The sequence below is a fragment of the Sabethes cyaneus genome, chromosome 2, assembly GCF_943734655.1.
Source record: "Sabethes cyaneus chromosome 2, idSabCyanKW18_F2, whole genome shotgun sequence".
Lineage (NCBI taxonomy): Eukaryota > Metazoa > Arthropoda > Insecta > Diptera > Culicidae > Sabethes > Sabethes cyaneus.
In genome coordinates this window covers 181,744,778-181,758,526 of record NC_071354.1, presented here as the reverse complement: position 1 = coordinate 181,758,526, position 13,749 = coordinate 181,744,778, and positions in this window count along the sequence as shown.

Sequence of the window (13,749 nt, the reverse complement as noted above, 5' to 3'; positions counted from 1 at the left end):
GCTCACTATATCTCCTTACCGGTTAGTATACGACCTTAGTTTCCACCGGTTACCCTTGGTTGGTTACCCGATCTCCGCTAAGGTTGCTCGTATTCCGCCTGGTACCACGAGGAAGTCAGGATCGGAAATGCTGGATAAGAGGCTAACGACCGCTATGGGGTCTATATTCCGCATTATCCAGCCATTTATCAGGCTGGACCTAAATGTGTTTAATATACTTTATTTGGTTTTACTTCCAATTGAATTAGATATTGGACTTGAATCTCCATTTGTTGTTGGATGAAAGTCGGGTTTTCCGTGGTTTACATGCGAAAATTTTTTGCAGTTTTTGTTCGAAAATTTTAGAACTTACCCGGTTTTTATACGCGAGTTATGGATTTCAAACAACTTGAACTTGAAGTTTTACATCCAATTGGACTTGAAACGGGATCTATTTGTATGCATTTTATTTATTTATCGCAAAAATACCAGGCTGTTCTAGTATGAATTCCGGATTTCCTGATTACATCTTGAAGAATTATTTTTTATTTTTTTTAGTAAAGATAGGGCACGCCAATGCTTAGATGTGTGTATAATTTTGTGAAGTCTCTACGTTGTGTAAAAAAGGCATTTTCTATGAACATTTCTGTAAACTCAAGTTCAAAGTTATTTAATTTTCAATCGTTGAACAGGTTCGCCCATCGGATTCGATCGTCGAAGTATGCAAATATTAAAACAAAATATATTACCGTCAATACATTCGAATTTTTTTCGGGAACCATTTTCATCCTGCTTATTTTTTCTCAGCGAAATTAGCATCGTAAACTCATATTTTTCAACTTGCTAACCAGTCATCTTGAAGATATCCGCTTACAGAGGGAAAAAGAAAACCAGTAGCCAACGTTTCAGGTTCGGATGCGATATAGCTTGCTATCGGATTCTGTTTATCCCATAGTGAAAGGAATTCAAAACATTTTCGTGGCGTTTGTCTTTTTACTGACATTTTTATTGCCTAGGTCATGTTCCTACCTTTCCTTACCGTATATTTCTCGCCATAGCGGCACGACTTCATAGTATTGATGTAAATCATCAAAAAGTTGAGCAGCGGAATTTTTTTCGCTCCTAACTTTACAGTTTGAAACTGAAACTTATAATTAGAATCAATAACAGCCTTGACTTAACTTGTAATTATATCCTAGAACTTGAAACTTTATTCTTACAAACTGTTCAGTTTATTTAAAAAATAAACAAACGAACAAAGCTAGAATTTTCATAAGGTAAACCATACACCTTAATGGGGGATATGTAAACTGTTGTGTCTCAAAATAACAAGAATTCGTGCAAATATCAATGAACCATAATTTGTTTATTTGCTACTCGATTTTACTTATTACTTTTATTGTGTATACTCACGTATTCATTGGTCGTATTTCACTGTCGCTCGAGAGCTTTCGGCTAAAGAAATCAATCAAACTAAAATTAGCTTTATAAGAAGCAACAATCGGGCGTTCTTTTCGCCTGTCGATCACGCCGAGGGCGTACGATGCACAACGTTATTTTTACCATCAATCGATCAACTATTGGCACAAGGTGATACCCCATTTAGGCGGGCGGACAGTCGCGACAGACGGCCGGTGCCAAAAATAGGTGATCGTGTGTGAATATCACCCAAGCGAAAGGGGTATTGTGAAATACTATAAACTAGTCTCGGGCTTCGATGGTGAATTAGGTGGCATCAATCAGGAGACATTGTTGGGGGATAGGTACTGTAGACTACAGACGAGTTCGGGAAGGTCAATGACATTTAACATCTGGTCTCTATGGGAAGCTTTAGTTCGTTTTCAATCCCACACACTTTTACCATGGGGCGGAGAAAAATTTAGCCAGTGTACATTTCTAAATGATGCATAATGCTTATACAGGGAAGAAACATGCAAGCAATTTTAAAACAAATTCAAGTTCAAGAGTCGGCTTTTATTGCCATACGAGAAAGATATTTCGAGAAGCGACATTAAAAACCGCCCACAATCGTTACTCAGCTGCGATTCGAGCGGATGAGTTGTATTTGAGCAATTTAATAGTAAATTTATTTATTTTTTTGAAAAACTCTTTAGATTTGTTCTATCCGGGTTCAACGAAAAAAAAGTACTATAAAAATTCAACTTTAATAGTTTGTAGGTGATAACAATAATGTCTCTCCAAGCCTTCCAACAATAAGGAAACAATTTTCCCATTTCTTATTTGATATTCAGCGAATTTATCAGCATATTAGTATAGTGTAAAAAGTGAACAAGTGCAGAAGAAACACAACACAAAAAACCGAAAGAAACCCCCAAGAAATCGCCTCCTACTACCGATCAGTGCGGATCGGACGACGATCCGTTCCTGTCATCGAGAAGAAAATCCCACGGAAATGACGCTGAAAGATGAAATCGTCACCGCTTCGGTGGAGGTTAAACCCGGTATGGTACCACAACCAGTGGTGGCGCATGTTGTCTAATCTGTATCTAATGGAGATCGTTTGTTACTTTGTGATAGCTGCCGTTGTTGCTAATACCCGTCTCTAGTTAAAGATGTTTTGTCAAGTGTAATTGGCGCGGCGTGATTTGTTTACACACTATGTCTGCTCGCTGTGGTAAAACGTATGTTGTTGTCACAGAGGATTCGTCATACGTTTACTCATTTCAACATGTGGGCTTAAGGTGATACGAAAACTGTGCGAAATGACAGGATATGATGAATCATTGCTATAACATTTTAAAAAATCGAAGATAGTCCAGGTAAACATAAACAGAAATGCTGAAACTATTTAGTGTTTACAGTATCGAACGTTACTATAACAACCCTGCGCCTCCATACAGTCATTCGAATCGGTGAAATGTTTAACTATCCACTTACTAGGTGTATTTTGACTAAATTGTATGGTCTAAAATCGAGGACCGTCTTCTCCACACGGGGAGAAGAGCACGATTCGGTACAACTCAAACCGCTATAAATATTAACGTTCATAATTAACAGATTTTCCCATCATTTCCGTCGCCACCACAGAGCGACCGGCGGCGTTGCGCTGGCACGTCACAACGCGCGGCGCGGCGGGGCGTATCTATTTTTCAGTCTTCGTCCCATTAGCACGTTCTTGCCAAAAATTTCTGCTATTGCTCATCCTGCCCGCCGAGTAGACTGTTGTTGTCGTGGTGTTGGTGCAGGGGGCATACGTCACGTCCTGCATTAGACGTGACGGGCAAATTTATGCTCCATGTGCCACTGCCAACCAGAACACGCGACATGCCGAATTTCATGCACCGTTACGTGGCGGCATATAAATATTAAACCAACATGAAACTATTTAGTGAGCAAGGGTGTAAAAGCGTTACCTATTGATCGCGATGGGTCGATGGGTACAACGTTTGGAAAAGAAAAAATAGTCAAAAAAAGAAACATCAATGAACGATGCATCATCAGGATTGGCCTTGGCAGTTGGTTCGGTAAAAATAACCTCTAAACTTTTGCTTCCTGCTGATGATAGGTAAGGTGATGCAAAAATGGGGGAAAATATAAAAATAGCACTCGGCTGCGGTTGGACATTCATCATGCCGCTATCCGCAGGTGAATGTTTCTTCTCACCTACTGCAGTACAGCTTTATTTTTAATTGGAAGCGTATGTTTTAGCACGATGCCGTTGACAAAACAGAAGGTAAACAGCCCATTGTTTATGGGATCTAATTAATTCAAACGTACCGTTACCGGTAATTTTTCTGTGAAACATAATTATTTCGTCAGTAGCCCTTTAAAGCACTTTGGGCAATTTTTAAAGCCGTTGGCGTGCAAACATTTGTACCTATTTTGAAATATTTCAAAAATGCAAATGTGTAATATTTCCACTTTAATCTGTTGGGTGCATTCCATAGATATGTGAGTGGGTTGAATAAGTAAATGGAAAAGATAAATTGTTCACACACTTGTTGACTGCATACCACTAACTAATGCACTAAGAATGGAATGTAGTTATACGGTGAATTTAGTAGGAAAATTTCTGTGAAAAATAACAACACATCCATAAGTTTCGGTTGAGTGAAACAATGAATGCACAACAGTGCTAGATAAACAGGAATATTTCTGCAACAAGTTTAGAACAAAATTGCATCAAAAACAAAGTACGTATGCCAAAAATTTGTTACATTTGGAAGCACTATAGATGGTGTTGAATACATGTGAGCTGTCCCGAAACAGAGTGGTGCATCAACCACTATTTACTCCAAACCAAGTGCTTCAAAGCACAACCGCAAAGTATAAAGAAATTCAACATAAGAATACACGAAAATCTTAATTTTTGGCAAATAAAGCAAATATGCAGCACTATCATTTTGTTGGTGTGGTGATCCTGTAACAGCAACATTTTTTCGTCCGAAAACAGAATTTCACAATTATCCTGCCGCTTGTGTTCTGCTTTTCAGTCAAACCGTGCAACCCACTATGGTCGAAAACGTAAAAATTCAAGACAAATATCAATTTTGGAAAAACTAAGTATGCAAAGCTGCTTATTTACATGAACTCTTTACACACACAAAGTTTCATTGAATTCTGACAGGGTGCTGTCAACCCCATAGACGAGCAATGATAATAAAGCACAGGTTAGGCAGATGATTGTTTAGTGTTGAAGAAAATGTGAAAAAGTAGCACGTGCTTCATATATGTACATGAAAATCAATCAAAGCGGTCGGGGATTTCGTCACAACGTTTGTTTTGGTGATAATCATTTGCAGAGTTCATACTTCAAATCTACTCAAAATTACATTGGATGCAAAAAATACCATCTACTTCTACTTTGAAAAGAAGTACTCTGGGCCGATCGGAAGGTTCCACACGTTGTTCCGGAATTATTTTCTGGAAATAGTCGTACGCTGTCTCGGACGGAATCGTTTACCGTGATGCTTCAACGTTTCTACCGTGAGCTGAAGGTATTAGGGCCAATCGGTAGAACTTATTCATTTATCAGGTCAGCAGCCGCGGTACCCGATTTGGAACTGTTGAGATGAAACTTCGTGAAAGACTTTCAATTTAATCATGACCGCGGGACATACTGAACATACTCACCGACGTTTATTTTCAGAAAAATAAAATGTTACCGGCTATCAAGGCAGCTAGAAGGCAGTTCAATAATTTCATGGAAGAAAATATTTTAAAAAAGTTTATCTATTATCGTTGATAGACGAGTACCGATGGTTCCTTGTACGAAGGTCGCGCGGGTGCTGGTGTTTACTGCCGTGAGCTGGAATTGGAGGAATCCTATTCGTTGGGTAGTTACTGCACCGTTTTTCAAGCTGAAATCTTTGCAATTATGTGCGGAGCTCAGTTTGCACTTCAGAAAGAGCTGATAGGCAAGATTATCTACTTCTGTTCTGACAGTTAAGCTGCTATAAAAGCCCTTTGTGCGGCTAATTCTAAATCTAAAACAGTCATCGCCTGCCACACCCAATTAGAAGAACTAAGCATTCTAAATGCCGTTAATCTGGTTTGGGTTCCTGGCCATTCTGGTATAACCGGAAATGAATGGGCTGATGAACTAGCAAGATCTGGAGCAGAAAAGTCGGTTTTCGAACCGGAACCTGCTTTACCAATTGCGGTATGTTGAATAAAACAAAAGATTCGATCTTGGTTTTCATCTAAACATGTACGTTATTGGGAAAATCTTGAAACTTGTCGTCAAACGAAAAGTTTCATTGTTAAGCCTTATGAGAAGGTTGCGAAATTTCTTTTGCAACACTCAAAGGTAAATTGCAGTATTCTTGTCAGATCACTGACTGGTCACTGCAGACTAAATTATCATATGGCTACGATTCAGCGAGGTGAATCGTTTCATTGTAATTTATGTGAATCCGACTACGGTACACCATATCACGTAATTTGCAACTGTCCTGCAGTAGCACAATTGCGTCATAGGATCTTTGGATCCTACGTCTTAAATGAATCGGATTTTAGGAAACTAAAATTACGAGACATTTTGATGTTTCTTACCGAAAGCGGTATTGAGCTATAAGCTCTTATTTATCATGAGTATACCCCCCAGGGGGTGTACTTTTGATAAGTTAACTACCAAGGATTGTAGTATCCCCTCGGGGGTACAAAAATCTCTCGGTATATATATGTTTGTGTTTGTCCAAATTCCTCATCCACCCCTTCCTATTCCTCCTGTTTTCCTTCCCGTCCTCATCAGGTAAATGATGACACGGGCAAGATGGGCAAGGCACAAATCTTCCACATGATTGTGAGGAACGTGCTGCTCGAGCCAAAGATGCTGATACCTGATACCTGGCCTAAAATCCATCATATAAATGAAGAAACACTCACGTTTTAAGTGCGTTTATCTACAGAACAAAAAAAGTGTGGAAAAATGACATTACGTAAATTTAGTAAATTCTGGTACGTAATTTTAGACCATACATTCTGATTTTGAAAATATGTGTCAACGGAAGTGTGAGATGTGTCGTGAAAAACTGTAATATTTTGGAACAAAAACTTCCATAATTTCTTCCAGACAATAGATTGCAACTACCTAATAGTTTCAAAAAATGCATCATTTTACGCCCTGAAAGTCATCCGAAAACAGTTTCTAAATTGATTTTCAAATAAAAATGTTAGAGCAAAAAACTATTTTGTTCAGACCCACCCTGACACAATCTAGAAAAATCGCTATATAGCGATACACAGACGAGATATAATTTTTATTGCTTCAGCAAAGTTTCTGCAAAATACATTGTCTACAACTTTGTGGTAGGAAATATTGCTCTATATCACAAGAATAAAAAGTTAAAATTTTTATAACGAGCAAAAGTGAACCACCTTTGTGACTAATTTTACCAAAAGTTAGGTCTCTTTTTATAAACAAAATCTTATGAAAACATGAAATCTGTAGAGCAAGTAATTTTCAAGATATTGATTTTTGTCTTGAATTTTTGCGTTTTTGGCCAAACCGTGCACCGTTGGTTTATGTGCGAAATAGCGAGTTCCTTGGCCACCTTACGTCCAGAATGATCTGGTTTCCGTCGAATTCGCTCTCTTACTTATCTAATGACTTTCGGTGTCCTTACAATGCGTTTACGATCAGGTTTGAAAAGTATTTTCCAACAACCGGTTCATTTGTATCGCTTAATGGTACATCTTTCGTAATATTTCGATTTATTCTGAGTGGCTTTCACACCGGCAAAAATTTTTCAAAAATAGACACGAAATAATTAAACGAATTAAACGAATGAAAATTCAACATAAATTTACAAGTTGTGTTGACATTTGAATACACTTTAAACAAAAAATATGCGGACACATCGTGATTAACTCATTTTTAATTAAATACGTCCCAAAAATACTGACAGTTATTACTATTCACCTTGTAAGTATAAATATCTTATGTTTAGGTACATTTTTGCAAAATTCAATATAATCGATCTCTCAATCAATATATCAATATATATAATCAATATAAACGATCGCCTTTTCCGAAGTGTACTACTGCAATGAAAAAATGACAACTATCCAGGTTTTTATCATATTAATTTTGCTTTAGTTCTCTAGCGAATATTGCGCTTCTGCGCTTGAAATTATGGTAGCCCAACCACATAACGGTGAAATTGAAATTATGGCGGCCCAATCTTTACGATAAGCGCTTTTGTAACATTTCTCCACCTTATTCTATCCCAACAACACCTTACTACACGGGATTTTTCTGTGGTTTCCGTATGGAGCACAACATACTTAATACATTTTTTAATACAATAATTATCTCGATAATTACATTTTATGAATCATTTCTTGAAGAAAAGTTTACTGCGCCTGAAAAACTTCATTAAAGACTGTATTCGAAAAAAATTGAATGTACTCATTTGTTTGTAATTTTTCACACGATGACTGAGATTTTAACGGGAGGTAGTTGAGAGTATGTGTTGTAATGAATGCGCTTGGAACAAGAAATAGACTTTTTTTATTAAAGGTAGATGAGCGTTTGGTGAGGAAGAATGGTAGACTGGATGATATTGCGAAACTTCGATGTGAGACCAAAGATATATTGCGTAGTTCAATTGCTGAGTGGGACTCTAACTCACCTCTCGGTTTGCGCCCAAGTGTTTTAACAGTTAAACTACCAGCGCACGACACCCTATATTAGACAGTCTCACATCTAGTTTCGATCATTCCAGTCTAATCAGACGTACGACGCACCGAACTACGCAATATATTTTTGGCCCCATATCGAAGTTTCGCAGTTTCAACCAGTCTAACACTCTTCTCAACAAACGCTCCTCTACCTTTAATAAAAATAGTTTACGTTGGACCAGGACAGAGCCAGAGTCCACCAATGGATGAAACCTAGAAACAGCCCCAAACCAGACAAGCGAATTTCGACAAATTCTTCCGTACGCGCTCGGGAACTGACAAGATAAATTTATTATAGCGTTACAGTAACCTAACGGGTGACAACAAAAATTTTGGAATATTTTACTCAAGCTGTCAAAAAACGACAAAGATACATGAAGAAGATCTGATCTACCGAAATTAAATATACATTATCCATTGTTAAAAAAAAATTAGTGTACATTTGAAAACGGTCCGTAATCGGCTGTTCGGCGAAGCTTTCGTTTGACGTCGAAACAGGATCGTTGTACGGCCTTCAAGTCAACTTTGCGAATGCATCTCTTGATTCTACCAAACAACTGCTTGCAATTCGTGGTTCTCCAGTTATTTTTGTACACCAAGAAACTCAAAATCCCAAAGAAATCTTCGATTGGGCGCACTAAGACAGATTTTTCGGGTCGTGGTTCTTGGGTAAAAATGGGATCGAATGGGTATTCAGGAACGATTGTGTTTTATTGGCGTAATGCGATTATGCTCTATCTGGCCAAAACGCGTATTGTCCATCTGCATGACAGGGGGGCCCTGTAGCCGCAAGGTTACCGAGTCTGCCTTGACAAGCGAGTGGTCGTGGGTTCGAATCTTAGTAGAATCAGGTCGTTCGATGTTAAGTGACTTTAGCATGGGTTTATTCTCAGGCCCCTCCACATCCTTCCGACTGCATTCTGCATTTACTAACAATGAAAGCCTCTTGCCAGGGCAAGTTATAAGAGTGGTACTTGCTTGAGGTGCGAATGAAGCCTCTTGTTCAAGGGCAAATTATAGCTTGTTCCGCTTCCTGGTTCTAGGAACGAGATTGGTAATGCATTAGTAGTAAGGAACACATATATACACACATACACACCCCTGTGCTGAACTCTGCTTTACCGATCATGAAGCCTTTAGCCGGGACTGGTTATAAGAATGATACTTGCTCGAGGTGCGAATGAAGCCTCGTGTCCAAGGACAATTTGTAACTAGTCTCCGCACTTCCTGGCTCTAAGAGCTAGATTGGTTGAAAAGTAGTAAGAAGCGTAGAGGGAAAAAGGGGTGAAAACACACCGACACTTTAAGCACGGATAATAAAAAGCAGTTCGCTCACTCTATTGCGATACTGCAATAACAACGAAGTGCGGAACAACACCTGTATAAGATCACAATAGATCAAAATGCTGGGCGTAGTGATAATATCCACACACACAAAAAAAACCTGCATGATGTTTTTGTAGAAACGGGATCAAAATTTTCTTCAAATATTCGTCTGCTGTATCTTCTTAATTGGTAGCCAAACCAGAGGGCTTGTTGTTAAAGAAACGAGAAAAAGAACGATGTTTTTCTGCGTCCATAATTTTGGCTGGTCTTCTACTACCTTGCTTGCGAATAGTTGTTGGGCATCTTAAGATATGGTAAACAGTCGAAGCTGCAACATATTCGCTTTTTAAATGTTGCACCCTATACTTTTTGCCGAGATTTTGTGGCAGTTCGTAGAAGTGTACAACGCGCTCTCGAAATTCTTCTTGTTTCGACGTCATTTTAAACAAAACAAGGTAAGCATCAACAAAACAAAAAATATTGACAAAAAGAGGAGAGAGAGAGCTAATACATACATACTCTCATTTCTCTCTGAGCTTGTTTATTGTGGAATATAGGGGACTCGAAATATTCCAAAATTTTAGTTGTCACCCGTTACCCAGACAGATCAAACGCGAGTTTTAAATCTTTGACCTTGAAATGCGGTCAGGCATTATTAATATTTTTTTGAAACGGTGGTTCTACAATTGATGGGGGGACGGTAGGGGAAAGTAGGGGAAAGTAATGATTTTTTGTTTGTTTTTGGATTGGAGGGGAAAGAGCGGGAAAAAAGATTTCGTTACTTTCCCCTACCATCCCTCCATCAATTGTAGAACCACCGTTTCAAAAACATCCTACCCAGACAGGTTTCCTTATCCATCACAATGCATAACTGTTTTGCTTGCCACTTCCTGTGCAGCTTCCTTGCGCGAATTTTAGCCACAGTGTTCTGTTTGTCATTCCGGTTCGGTGCCTTCCGAACGTTGTTTAATGTGTAATTCAGAACAGAAAGTGCTATTGTTATTTGCACGCAACCAACCAAAGCTTTTATGAAACTCTTAGTGAACTTCCTGTTTTTTTTTTCGCTTTTCAGTTTTTCCATGGGGTGTCTGTCAAATTTCCGCAACGTGGTAAAATCAGTATGCATTGTGTCTGGGCCATTAGGGTCGGCATCTGCGGTCAGGGAAGACTTACCTTCTCAAAACAACTTCGAATTGGTCTCTATTTCATTTCGGATTTTTTTTGTATACATCAGAAATGATGCAATGAATGATTTTACGGAATCAAATCTAATTTTAATGACGGTTAACTCACGGATTGCTGACTCACTTACTGCTCACTGCGCTACCACCTAATCTACACCTCGAATTCCGACTGTCTGGTTGGCGGTTAGCCGCTGCACGGAGGTCGAATTTCGGTTACGGATTCCTTGTTAGTTGGAAATCGTTCGTAGATGCTGTGTTATGCTACAGGTACAGGGCTACAGGTGGTCTAGGGGCCGATATATTTCGGCGTTTAAGGTTCATTGAAGTCAAGGCGTGTTTAACGGTGGAACCGTTTCACAAATGTCGATGGAGGTTATTAATAATGGTGAAACATTTTATGGCGGGATCGTGTTTTGAGGGATGGCCCATTTAGTTTAGCCAGTTCACTCGCGAGACCGGGCGGCCCAAATATCTGGCCTGACTCACTTCCGGGAACGTTTTCCACAAGCGCTATTTTTCTAAGAGCCTTTACCATGCTTCTGTTAGCTGCTATATTTTAATATTAAACTTCTCCGTAGACACCCATCAAATATTATCCATTTTTACCCAATTGCTAATGTCCGCTTTTTTTTCTAAACTGTACTACCATGCATCATTGTATCCGCTCAAACGATTTTAATCTGCAGATGTAAACCATACACTCTCAACTACTTTCACTCAAAGTGCGTCCAATTTTTTTCGGACACAGGTTTAGTGCAGTGTGTGGAATAAGATGACTGGTATTTTTGCGACAAAATTATATTCATTAGAAGAAGAATGCGAATTTGAATTTCATATCAAAAAAAGCAGAAAGATTCTGCAACACTGCCTTTAAAAAATAATATTTTTTTTGGAATTTCTTGGGCAGGTACCTTCAAAAATGTAAAAAAAAAGTTTGTTTCTAAACTAAATATTTCCGCAAATATATGCAACATAAAATATTTGACAAAAACAAGACTTTTTAAAAAAGAGTGAGAGGCTCCATAAATCGAGGGGTGGTCCCATCAGCGAAAGATTTTCTCTTTTTAGCCTAAAAGAACAATTTTTCAAATCTTGGTTCATATCCGAGAAGGTCATTTACACGTTTGATTTTTTCGGTCACTTTGCGTGGACTGACCGACCCATACAATAAACAGTTATGTATCCCATTAACCCAGTTAATTAAGTCGTGTAGCATGATGGCGCTGCCAAACCCAATTCGTAGTCATAAATTCCTTGGATGCAGATGAAACGCCGAACCGTTTATAATCCTTAGTACAAGTTTGAGTTTTATTGAAATCATATAGTGGTTTTATGACATTGTTTATATTTTTATGATCACTAGAACCGTAACAAATGTGAAATAAAAACTAAATTGCTACTTCAGATGTGTGATACGTGTATTATTTGTGTGTGATATGTAATGTCTAGTGAAGATGACACTAATGGATATTCGTCTAGCCAAACGGACCACGGCACCATGCTGTAATAGATTTTAGTGGCCAATTTTCACGTCTTTCGATGCACCATGACTTTAATTTCATGTGAATCTGTTACCCAGTGTCTTTGTTTACCTACGGTGGAAATAAATTTCAAAATTCAATAAAAATTTATTCCATTTCTTTCCTACCACCCGTTCTGTCTGGCCAGACTTTGGCGAATCGTACTCCTCCAAAGACGAGATCCTTCTGCTGACATCGTCCATCAGCCGGAAGTCATCGACAACACAGCCTTCCTCGCCTCCACTGTCCTACAGAAGTGAGGAACTCGAATGTGTTGCACCAGTTCAAAAACACCACCACCATCCTCAACAGCACTACCAGTATCCATGTGAAACGATCGAACCCACTCGCTACCATCAGCAGAGAAACGAAGATTACAACGACTACGAGCAAAAGGAGCCGAAAGAAAGTAACGAAATCAACGGTTCCAAGGTAAGTTGAACCTTTTTTTTTAAATCACTATGTAGATCAAATGTCTGTCGAGCTTCCGTTAGCAGCACACAGCTAGTGCGACCAACAAATGACTAGCACAAAAAAGTAAAAAGCAACAAGTTTCTGAGTGCAAACGAGGGCATTAAGTAGCATCAACCAGCAACGTCGCCATTGGCGCCGAACGGATATTTCAATTAAAAATCTTTAAATTCTTTTCGTTTTCGACACACAGAGTGGTACACAAATACATCCTTTGAGATTCGAAAGATCATATGATCGGATACGTTGACGCATGCGCCATGTCTAGCAGCGACGGTGACGCACTCTATTAGGTTTTCAGTAAAAACGCTCAAGCTCGATGCCTTGCTCAGTGCTGGCATCTGTGTTACAAGCGGCACCGAGAAGTGGACAATCAAATGAAACCGTGTTCGATTTTGATTGCAAAAAAAAAAAAATGTGATCCACACGTGACCGGGTTAATAGAGTGTAACGTTATGGAGTGTTAGGTATAATTCAGGCAGGGACGGCACTCTTGGCACTCTGTAGACGACAGGTCGACGTTTTTCCGTGCCATTACCATTGCTCCTATGGCATTAAATATGCCGATGAAAGGTGTTTTGTGTTACGGCAAATCGGTTTTTGTTCTGTTTGCTTGCAGGCGACTCATGAAATTTTGGGTAATTACAGGTGCAAGCGGCTATAAATGACACGTGGACGAATGTCGGAAGATATTTTGCAAATAATGATTTCAAATATTTTAAAATCTAGATAACATAATTTCAATCTTATAAACTTAACTCGACTAATTAATTTTATTCAGCTGATCGTAGCAGCCGGTCAGTTTTCATCCGAAAATGATTCATCCGTGTTGTTTTAACACCGCCCGCTACAGACGACAGATTAAGGCCTTTCTGTGATTATTGATGAGATCAATCGAAGTCACGACCGCGCTGCAAATAATCGTTCTCTGCTGCATTCGCTGCCAACAGACGAAAGCCGGGAAATGTATTCTATCCGTGCAATCGTAGCACTTTTTTTTCTCAGCAAAGTCGAAGCCGAACGCGTTTCGAGAAGCTGTCAAATGGGTGGGATTTTCCTGTCATGTCTTCTTCCAAAAGACGATGAACCGTGGTGTTTTGCGTTCAAGGTTACCGTTTCCGTAA